The sequence below is a fragment of the Podarcis vaucheri genome, assembly GCF_965113315.1.
Source record: "Podarcis vaucheri genome assembly, chromosome: 5".
NCBI lineage: Eukaryota > Metazoa > Chordata > Lepidosauria > Squamata > Lacertidae > Podarcis > Podarcis vaucheri.
This window is the reverse complement of record NC_138763.1, coordinates 31,386,081-31,398,118: the sequence shown is the minus strand read 5'-3', so window position 1 is coordinate 31,398,118 and position 12,038 is coordinate 31,386,081. Positions and strand designations below refer to the sequence as shown.

At 45.4% G+C, this 12,038-nt stretch overlaps 1 protein-coding gene across 8 annotated transcripts in view; it reads right to left on the bottom strand.

The window, feature by feature from the left end:
• The window catches only part of DOCK10 (dedicator of cytokinesis 10), a 215,165-nt gene that overhangs the window by 161,139 nt on the left and 41,988 nt on the right, over positions 1-12,038 (bottom strand). The window lies entirely within an intron of this gene.

The window sequence follows — 12,038 nt, the reverse complement described above, 5'->3', positions numbered from 1 at the left end:
CTGCTATGTTACAGACACATGCAAATGAAAGAAAACTCAAAGCACATTCACAGCCCAGGGGGAAAGGATAAGAACCACCATTATCATTGTGAGAAATGGTCCATCTAGTGCAATAAAGTGACACAAAATAGAAGCTGGATCAGATGAGACAAAAGGAACTGTTCAAGAAGCAGAGCACTTACGGAATGAGCAAACAGAAGTGGTAGTTAACTAGGAATATCTAGCAGTCAGTGATGAATACATAAATTGGAACAGGACCAATTACAGATTCCCGCGGCACCCCGCTTACTCTCTGCAACGAAAAAGCAAACTCGAGTATGATAAACACAAAGTAATTTAAAATGTGCACACTGAAAGAACAACTTTTTCAGTATTGAAGTGAAAATGTGTCACAGCACAGGAACCAACCGACAACCGACAATACATTGTTCAAAAGAAATGGATCAAGAGAGAAATCAATATAAAGAAAATTCTGAATCCCTCTAACTGTCTTATTACAAACGGTGGGCAGATATAGTTGCTGTTGATGAGGGTGAATGTGTTGCTGTTGTTGTTACTGCTGTTGTTGTTGTGCATAGACTGTTATTTAGAAAGGGGAGCAGCATCCATTTGAAAAATAAAACCTCTTGCATCAGACAGACAGAGAATCACAATATCTCTCAGTTAAAGAGTGACATAATTTCTTCAAAATACTACTGTTAGCAAACAGACAAATGAGGAACTGCAGGAAATTAGTAAGCATATGGCACCCTCTAGGGAGTAACCCTCGAAAGGCAGCTAGATCACCCTGAAATATTTTAAGTAAGTAGCTTCCCAGATTGCAACTATGCCTACTGAAATTTCTTTAGCATTTAAAAAACTAGGAATTTTTAATTCCAGATGACCACTTAATCCAAGCTAAATGAGAGACGGGCAAGTGAGCAAGCATTTGGACCTAGTCCTGCCCTGAACAATGGATCATCACTATTACAGGCAGATAGCCCAGGCAGAAGCAAAACTTCATGTGGCGTCCGCACAGAGCCCCCCCCCCCCGCCCGGTCGTTCCACAGACTTTTGACCCTACACCACCATGGCTTATCTCTTCCACTGCCACCAACAAGGTTTCCCCGGTAATATATTCAGACTCAGTCAGGTTGAAATGTATTAGCAAAGATTCTAGTTTATTGTGAACGCAAACAAGTTTTAAATACAGTGGATGCTCGGGTTGCGAATGTGATCCGTGTGGGAGGCACGTTTGCAACTCGCAGTGTTCGCAACCTGCAGCGCCGCGCATGCACAGGTTGTGATTTGGCACTTCTGCACATGCGCGAGTGCCCAAACCCGGAAGTAACCTGTTCTGGTACTTCCAGGTTTGGCACGGTGCACAACCCAAAAACGCACAACCTGAAGCGTCTGTAACCCGAGGTATGACTGTACTTTGAAACACTAATCCGATTCACTCTCTCTGTCTCCCCCCTGTGTCTAACTCACTCTGACTCCTATGCCTCCCACCCACAAGAAACCAACCGAACTAACTGCCAAGCTCCACCCCTGGGCTTTCTTATTGGTCAGCCTATCAACCCTTTCTCTCTCTCCCCCAGTACAACATCTCCATAATGTGTGGGCAAATGCCACACTCCACATCAGTGCTCCCCCCCCCATCAATCATTTCCCCAACTGCTAAGGAATCGCTGCATAAACCATGAGTTTGCACATCTGAAGCCATTGTGATGCATTGTTTGTCACTGTCTTTTCCCCCTCTCTCTTCCAAGTTTGCTTTTGATGCAGTTGCTGAGAATATTTATTTATTATTTAAAGGCAGAATGCTTAGAGAATATTTATTATAGAAAGTAAAACATTAAGTAAGCAACATCAACAAGAACCATTCTTTGGTTCAACTAAACCAGCCAATTGAACTTCCTTTCTTATACTAAAGACCTGTACATATGGGCATTGCGACCCTTGCCCGGCTAATTCAAAAGTGGAATCCCCCAAACTCACAACAGTATGCTTTCACCTTCATAAGTCAATAGTTCTTCCTCATAGTGGCAAATGAGTCACAGCATTTGCAAACAGTGAAAACATCACATGGCAAGCACATTTCTGAGAAAGTTTAACATGCCACCTCAAAGCAGCAGCAACTTCCTGTCGAGCTATCTAAAGTCACTCAGTCACCTAGCAGGAAAACCTAAACTTTGCTGTTCTCAGGCATCATTCCCATGCTTTGTTCTGAGCTGGCTTTGTTTTCGGATCTTGCTTTAACATGCGTTGTTTCTCTTGTCCCTGCAAAGGCTTTCAAAGTAACCATACTTCATCAGAAAGCTGAAACTAGGATAGGATTCGTATGAGAGTGTGCCATTCTGCTAAGGTTTACTCAGAGCAGAGCCATTGAAATTAAAGGACATGATTAAGTTAGATCCATTGATTTGAATGGGTTTACTCTGGATAGCATCTTTATGTACTTAAGATTAATGGGTAGGGGGATAGTATATGCAAGAAAAATCCAATTGATTTCAATTATATTAATTCACTAAGACCTAAAACATCATAGTGCTTAAGTGTGAGAGGAAGCAAGTGCCTTTTCCAAATCTGGCCTCAGGCATAAATATCACCACTAGGTGATAATAATACTGTACTATCATGTGGAATTGTGGTAATTAATACTAAGGTAATGTATGTAATGGGACACGGGTGGCGCTGTGAGTAAAAGCCTCAGCGCCTAGGGCTTGCCGATCGAAAGGTCGGCGGTTCAAATCCCCACGGCGGGGTGCGCTCCCGTTGCTCGGTCCCAGCGCCTGCCAACCTAGCAGTTCGAAAGCACCCCCGGGTGCAAGTAGATAAATAGGGACTGCTTACTGGCAGGAAGGTAAACGGTGTTTCCGTGTGCTGCGCTGGCTGGCCAGATGCAGCTTGGTAACGCTGGCCACGTGACCCGGAAGTGTCTTCAGACAGCGCTGGCCCCCAGCCTCTTAAGCGAGATGGGCGCTGTCAGAGCTGCTTCCAGATCCTAGCTCACAGAGGATCACGCTAGCCAGCGATCATTTAGTAAAAGTCTTTATTGAGTTACATTTTCCATTCTCAAGCTGCTGCGTGCAACTCTACGTCTAATGGCTAGATCGGCGAAGTCCCGTCTGAGTCTCCGCCCCTTGCGCACCAACTTAATATCCTAGCCCTGCTCCACCTTTTCCGCCTGACTGTTCTCCTCTGGGTCCCTCTGCCCCCCGGGGTCTCTTCCTTCCTGGATTCTTCTGACGTCGACCCCCCGGACTCTCCTGTCTCCTTGCGCCGGGCTTTAGGACTTGGCTCTCCTTCAGGGCTGCCTACTGCGTCACTTCCCTGTGCATTTGAACTTGGCGCGCGCGCCCAACTTTCCACTTTCCGTCTGACCGTTTCTTCGCTCCCCGATGGAGGTGTGGCCACTCCTGACTCATGCCCTCCCCCCTGTTGTGAGCTGCCAGCGCTTGATCCCTGGCTCTCTTCCTTTTCCCTGCTCTCTGGCGGTGACGCTGGTCCTGATTTCCAACTGCTCTCCTCTGAGTCCCCTCTGGCTCTATCTCCCTGGGGTGTCCCCCTAGGCTCCCCCCTTGCCCTGGCCACTGGTGCTCCTTTCTGTGAATCTTCTGATTCACTGGAAAGACTCGGAGATCTCGGGTCGTCGTCATCACTCATCTTTTCCTCTGCCTCCTCCCCTTCGCTCTCTGTTTCCTCCCTTGCCCTTGCCTCTGCTCCTGAACCCCTGACAGGCGCGCAACCCCAGAGTCGGGCACGACTGGCCCATACGGACAGGGGTACCTTTACCTTTACCTTTAATGTATATAATACTTGAAATGCACAGCATATGCAGAGTATGAATTAATCTGTGAAAAATTGTCTCAGTTGACTGTTGACTATGTAAAATGAATAAATGGCCACGTAACACAACTGAGGAGTCAGCTTGTGTCTCTGATAACTTTTAAATAAATGTGCCTGTCAAACAAAGAGAGAACTTAATTAGCTGGAATTTAATAGAAGTTGCTCTGTAATCCTAAACAAGTTTACTCAGAAGTAAGTCACATCCAGTTTAATTATCAGAAGTCTCTATAGCTGAACTAAATTCAAATTAGGGATTGACGGTTCAGTTTGTTCATGGCCCATGTCAGTGTCACATAAATTAGACACATCTACTCTCTCTCTCTCCCCCACATTAATATGTGATTCTGCCCCCGTCCAAAAAAACCTACTTGAAATTTTGTATTTAAGTACATAGTTTTGATCCTATTTTCTCACAAAATACAAATTTCTAAATGCAATTTATGCTACATGTTGATATATATACATTTTTGCTATGCTTTTTTAGCAGAGAACTGCTCCACAAAATTCAGAGAAGAGAAAAATCTGCCAGATAAGCTGTGTTCTTATCCACAGATTAATAAGGAAGGGCAGATCAAGCCAATTCAAATCAGAATTCACAAAGAATGGGTCCTTCAAGCACCCCTAATAACTGGGTGAGGTTTGCAGATAACCTCTTGGGCATTTAGCCACCTTCTTAAATAAGCCATTGTACACATATACATTTCTGAAGATTGAACCATTTAACATTAAACACTATCATTCTAAAAGGACTGATTTCTTATTTCACAGTAAATAAACACAATTTGACACTGTGACACAAATCACATCAAAAATGTGCCATACACATTGATAGACATGGGGCTTTTTTCTCACTAGATGAAATGTAGGTTAAGCAGCAGAAACACAGACAAGACAAGGTTTGACAACAGGCAATAGTTCACTTAAGGAGGTCGAGTGGGTAGAGAATGTGCTGTTTAAGGCAGTGTTTCCCAACCTTTTTTGGGCAAAGGCACACTTGTTTGATGAAAAAAATCTCGAGGCACACCACCATTACAGCCCCGTGACGTCAGGGAGGGACGCATGAAAGTGCAAGTTTCAATTTTTCCCCTCCCCCTTGCCGGGGAACCTCCAAGCTTTGGGGGTGGGGGGGAGGAGGCAGCAAAGCGAGGGACTGAGGGACTCCTCCAACGACAAGGGTTGGGGAAGAAGAGAAAGGGCTATTCCGCTCCAGTCACGGGAGGGAAATATGTACTGGCCCAACTGGTGTGCGGTCTTCGGAAAGCAGGGTGCGGGAAGGAAGCCTAGGCTCGGGGTCCACCGACCTCGGCGGAGAAAGGCAACAACCGAAGCCTCCCGACGGTTTCGGGGGAGACGTTCAGAGCTTCCCTGGGAGTTTCTCAGCCTGCCTTTCGGAGGAAGAGGCGGAGGGGGCCTGGGGATGGCGGTGGCCTCGGCCTCGCCCTCCCTCCGTCCCTCTACCTTTGTAGTGGACGCGCAGGTTGTTCTGCGAGAGGCCGATGTAGCTGAATTTGTCCTTCGGGCTCCAGGAGCGCGGCAGCGGCGTCTCCTGCTCGTCCACGGCCGGCTAGAGCCGCTTGAGGTGCCGCTTGAGCTCCTTCTCCTGCTCGTTCAGGGCAGGGTCGCCGCCGTGAGGGAAGGACGCCGGGGCGCTGCTGCTGCTGCTGCCGCCGCTCCCGGCAGGCATGGGCCCAGCTGAGGCGACGGCGGCTGTTGTGGTGGCGGCGGCGATAGCGGGCGGAGGAGGGGGCGGCGGCGGGGCCGAGGTGGCCGGCGGCGGCGGGGGAGGCGGCGGCGGGTGGAGCAGGAGGGCGGCCGAGGCTGGTGAGGGAGTAGGGTTGCCCGGGGCTTGAGGAGCCGTCGCCGGGAGTTGCTGCTGCTGTTGTTGCTGCTGCTGCCCGGACATGCCGGCCTCCTCCTCGTCCGCTGTCTCGCGCTGCTCCCTTTTGCACGCGCTGCCCCGCCGCCGCCCCATTGGCCGGGTCCTGTCAGCTGATCCTGTGTTATTTCCTGTGTGTGTGTGTGAGGGGAGAATGGAGAGAGAAACCTCGGCACCACCACCGCGGAGCCGCCCCTGGCTCGACGCGGATCCTCGCCGCCGCCGCCCCGCCTCTCGCCGCCCGACTCGCCCGCCTCCCTCCCACGGCACATCAGGCAACGTCCCGCGGCACACTAGTGTGCCGCGGAACACCGGTTGGGAAACACTGGTTTAAGGGAACCAAACATCAACACATGAGCTTTACGTAGAGATGAAACACGGGTAATTATAGGCAGAAACAAGTTTAAAAAAGGACATACACACCTCAAAAAGGGGGTGTAAATACAAATGCCATTGTATTATTGGGAGAAACTATTTCAGAATCAGCGTTCTGGTCTAAATTCCAGCCATAAATATCTTATTTCCAAATAGTTTTAATTGAATGTGATTTACCTACATCTAGGCCAACATCCTGTTCTTGCAGCGGCGAACCAGTTGCCTATGGAAAACCCATAAGCAGAGTGTAACACCACTTTCCTCAGTTGTGATTCCCAACAACTGGTATCCACAATGTATCAGTAACTCTCATTTAAGCATAATATGCATTGCTGTCTGACATGCTCTCCACACAAGGACTAGATCACTTCCAGGTTCTAACTCTATGGTTAAATATTATTTGCTGCATATTCTTGAAGCACAAAAATGTTGTGGCTGTGATCTTTTCAGAATAATCTCTTTCACACCTGCTTTTCTAATACCTAGAAATTATTATTTTTGAATCTAGTCTTCTTTTCCATTTGCTTGTATACCCCAGTATTTTGATATTATTTTGGGGTGAGCTTATGCATGCTTTGCCTGCTTTGTGTATGTTTGTATGATTACATTTTTAAAAACAATTATTGCTAAAAACTACTTAAGTGGATGGAAAATTGATGCATCCTATTGCATATTTAGGGGAAACAGGGACAAACCCCTCAGCAAATTAGGGTACTTTGCTGGCTGTTGACAGTTTCTACTTCAGAGTCTCAGTTTTACATCTGACAGCTTTGCTGTACCAGTTTTCAGAGTGAGAGCTAGTAGAGGTGGGTGTGAGGAGTTATATCATAATAAGGCAGTTCTATCCAGCCCAAGTTTCGTTTCTGTCAACTCCACATAACATGATGGTGTCACTAGTTAGTGCAAATATAACTATTTCATGGAAAATGGATGAAGTGCTTACAGTTCTGCTATGCTGATCAACAGCAAGAGACAGGACCAATAATTTCAGAGAACAGAGTGGGAGAATGTGTCCTTCTTGCCCTACAGACCCTCCCAGGAGTTAAGATCAACAGAGGGGGACCATCTTGGTAGTACCACTGCCCTTGCAAGTTTGGGAAATGGTGGTTTAGGAAGGAGCACTCTCTGTGGCAGCTCCTAAGCTGTGCAATTCCTTCCCTACAAAGGTGTAGCTGCAGAAGACGTATCTCTTGACAGCTGCATGGCAAGGAGTTGAACTAAATCCTCAGGGTCCCTTCCAGCTCTATGCTTCTTTACCCTGGCCTTTGACACTTCACTCACTCTCACACACCAGGACCCAACCTATTCTTCTGACTGTAGATTGAATTAACAGGGCTCCGCTCAAGTGCAAGTTCAATTGTTGAGAAAATCATCACCATCCCTACATACCAACTGGCATGCATAAAAGCAAAATGCCGTTAAATTTCACCTTCACAGATGATAGACATTCTGCGTTTATGAAACTGAACCCACCAGAACAAGGGTGGGTGGAAACAGAAATCCATCCAGACCCTTTAAGTAGGTGCCAGAACACAAAGTAACAACAAGAGCGTATGCCGAGAGAGGAAATTATAAGCCATCCTTTTCATAGCTTCTTTTTTCACTCCATATTTGATCATGAGTTTACTCATGACTGATTTGCTTGTGTTAGCTTAGTCTTTTTTTGTTTAGCAAAAGGTAATAATGTTTAATTTAGCCATCTGGTTGTCATGCAAAGGTGGATAGCATAAGACTCTGGTTAGCTTTTGAAGTCCCACTGCATTTGCATTGTTTATCTGACTGTTGCATGCAGAAAATAAACTTATTTCAGATCATTGGTATCTGTATTCAACTTGGATATCCACCAGTGCAAATAACAATTCATGCCCTTCATACAATTATCAATTATGTCATTGGCTTTTAAAAGTTAAATAGCAGGTACAGAGGCCCCAATCTGGGGAGCAGGGGCTTTCATCCTTTGCCACCTGCTGTGGGTCCGATCCTGATAAAATGCCCCCCCCCAATCCGACCCATTCTGAGCAGAATGAGACATTATACTACACATGGCTACTGCTGGAAATAATCAAGGGAAAGCAGGCATTGGGAAGGTTTTCATTCAAAAAACAGAGAAATTAATGTACTTGGGGTAATTAAAAAATGACTCAACCTGACATTTCAAATTTACAGTTAGTATGTACTTTTTAGATTTCAGATAAGGTCTTTTCATACCAAATAGGTTAACCAAAGGTTTTGACTACCCTTTTGCATGTGCTTTTTCATAAAATTCATATCCTTTTTTCTTCTTCTCCTAGATTAAGTATGAGCTCCCGTTGCTCGGTCCCAGCTCCTGCCAACCTAGCAGTTCGAAAGCACGTCAAAGTGCAAGTAGATAAATAGGTACTGCTTCAGCGGGAAGGTAAACGGCGTTTCCATGTGCTGCTCTGGTTCGCCAGAAGCGGCTTAGTCATGCTGGCCACATGACCCAGAAGCTGTACGCCGGCTCCCTCGGCCAATAAAGCGAGATGAGCGCCGCAACCCCAGAGTCGGCCACGACTGGACCTAATGGTCAGGGGTCCCTTTACCTTTATCTAGATTAAGTATGGAAGAATTCCATGGGAGAGTGGAGGTTCACTGTATTTATAACTAGCAGTATAGGTTCAGAGGGAAACCCACTTGAAGGGGAAATTACTTTCAAGAAACATTTAAACCAGGGGTACCCAACCTGTCACCCTCCAGATGTTGCCAGATTACAAAACCCACCATCCCTGGTCATTGGTCATGATGGTTAGGGCTGATAGCAGTTGGAGTTCAACAACATTTGGTGGGCTACAGGCAAGCCATCCCTGTAACAGACCTACACTCGTAATAATGTAAACCTAACCAGGCAGAGCAACAAATAAAACCAGCAAAAACATTCCTTTGTTGATCAGATTTAATTTTCCTTTCTTCACATCCCTGCTGGTATCAGTTGTCTCCAGTTAGAAAAGAGGTGTTTTTCTCCTGCTGGTGCTTGTAAGCTAGCTGCATTCATTAAACACCATTATATCTGCATCATTTAATTTAGGTCAACATGTCAAAGCGATGCAAGTTCATATTTGCTCCCAGTCAGTCTATCTTACCCTCAATAACAAAAGAAAGCTAAACAAGCTGTATTGGGACTCAGCAATAGAAATCACCATGTTCTTTATATTCCATGACGATACAGCACAAAGAGCACATGCACCATATATGGCATATAATTTTGTTTCTACCTGTGCGCAGTTGCTCTTTCCAAAGATAAATGTGAATGTTAGCCACCACTTTTGTACTTAAAAGTGATAGCAATGTGTTTAAGAAATGAGGGTTTTGAACAATCCTAAGCCAGTATGCATCAAGTCAAACACATTTTTTAACTAACCAATAGGACACTAACTTTCAGCTTGATTTGTGACTACTTGACACTAGCCTTCCATGGCTACCAGCCTCCCCTATTTTTATTTATATGTTTTCTAATAAACCACTATGTCGCACAACATCATAAGGGTGGTTTATACATATAAATCTTACTGTTGAAATTATAAAACACAATGTAACAAATTAAGGCCAGTATTGCAACACATACCAAGCAAACAGCACAAAACAGTACTCCATTACAAATGAATGACTTATCAACCGTATTGATACCGTATTGGCCTGAATATAACCCTCACCTTTTTTTTCCAAATTCCGACCGTGAAAAGTTAAAGTGTGGCTCAAATTCACGACCTTACAAAAACTGGCTTTTACGATATCACTGATGAAATAGACATATGGTAAAACGGAACAGGTGTGAGAGGGAATTTTAAAGGAGCAGCTTATGTTTGGGTACTGTCTTTTTTTCTCCCCCCCCCCATGAATTTTAAAGGTACAGCTTATATTTGGGTGTGGCTTATATTCGGGCCAATACGGTACCTCAGTGAAGAGATGTTTGAGCTGCCACCCAAACTCATGCTAGCCACATTTCTGATGGGAGGGTATTCTACAGCTGGCACTTCAGAAAAGGTCCTACAGCACACCAGCACCCAATGTACCACAGGTACTAGCCAGAGCTTCAGAAGACCTTTCCCTGCAGATCTCCAGTCTTGGATAGATAGGTGTAGGGTGTGTTATAGGAGAAGGATAATCCATGTGGGTCCCTTCAGATGTTGCTGGACTACAGTTCTTGTGATTCCTGATCTTTGGCCATGTTGACCACAGCTGGTGAAGGCTGTGGTTGATTGCTTGGAGGGCACTACACTGGCTAACCCAGTTATAGGTATACAGTATACTATACCTATATAGGTTAATTTTGATATGCTACTGGTTTCCTTCCCACTCCCTCTTTTCTTATCATTATAAGGGGGGGGGGCAAATTGGCAGCAAAGACTGGGGAAATTGTCCATCTTATGCTATGGTTGCAAGTCTGCAGTGGGCATAAATAGTGCTGCTATCTTTTTATGGAAACACTGCACATTGTGATATTGAAATGTATACATCATTGCAGTTAGCAACCACAGGAACTTAGGGTGAGTTGTTGTTTTTTTACCATTTGTCTATGCTGAGTTCACGGCAGATTCCCTTCTTTTGAAATTTGATGGTTAGGAATGCGTGGAAATGGGGTAGGGAGGTGGATGAGTAGTACAGGGCTTGTGGCAGTAGAAGAGTAGCACTTGGCTGGGTGTTTCTGAGCCTAGAAACTCTTTATGCCATGGGTAGGCAAACTAAGGCCCGGGGGCCAGATCCGGCCCAATCGCCTTCTGAATCCGGCCTGTGGATGGTCCAGGAATCAGCGTGTTTTTACATAAGTAGAATGTGCGCTTTTATTTAAAATGCACCTCTGGGTTATTTGTGGGGCATAGGAATTTATTCATTTTTTTTTTCAAAATACAGTCTGCCCCCCTCCCCAAGGTCTGAGGGACAGTGGACTGGCCCCCTGTTGAAAAAGTTTGCTGACCCCTGCAGTTTTATGCGGGTGTGTACTTAAGAGATCTCTCAGAGAGCTCAGAAAGACTGAAATATATGATTCAAGAAGGGGGATTTCACCCTCACTAGAGCTAAATATTTCCAGCCCTTGACTGAAGGCTGGTTCACACACTGACCCAGTTGAGGAGCATGCATATACTGTTTCTCACCATGTGTACAATCTAATCTGAGGCATGGGAATGACACACACAGAATTAGGATCACAAGAATCTGGCCTACAAGTAAATATGCATGCATTTACCATTTTAGTCATTAAATATCTTGTATGCACATATTCCCAGCATTTCTTTCTAAGGCTCTTCACATCTCCTCCTTGATTAGACCTTCTGTTAAATGCCCCCTTATTTGCATTCTATTATTTCCCTTCCTAAGTTGGCTGCTGAGCACATCATCACCATCTGAATACATGTCTGCCATTCAAATATTGCAGTCTAATTATACAAAGAGCAACCCAGGTAGCAAACATATTGACTGCCCCACTCCAGTCCTGCCCCACTACCCCTGCTGAAGGCACCCTTACCTTGGATTGTGTAGCAGTGCCCACAAAGTGACACAGAGCTCTTGCAAGATCTCACGGAAGCCACCACCGCTTCTCTGCCACCAGCGGAGGCAGCAGGGTGGGCAGGGCACCCATGGGGGTGCCCAAGGTGGCTGCCTCAGTCTGCCTCACAGGTGGGCCAACCCTGACTATTTCAGACTGCAGTTGGGGATTTGCATGATTCAATAAATCAAATGTTTATTATGGTACATCAACCATCAAACAAAGTTCAAAATACAAGAAATACATAATCATACCCTCAGAAGAACTAATTAGGAATTACTGACAGGTCTGAGAGATATTACAATGTTCAGATATATTGCCACCTGTAGCAAACTTAATAGTCCTCCTTTTGTAAGACTGACTCAGCTCAATTGATCTTTCATGATAATCAGTCCATTTCCTCCCCTGCAACTGCAAGCTATTTGCCAATTGCTTATTTCAGCTCTTCCACTTCAA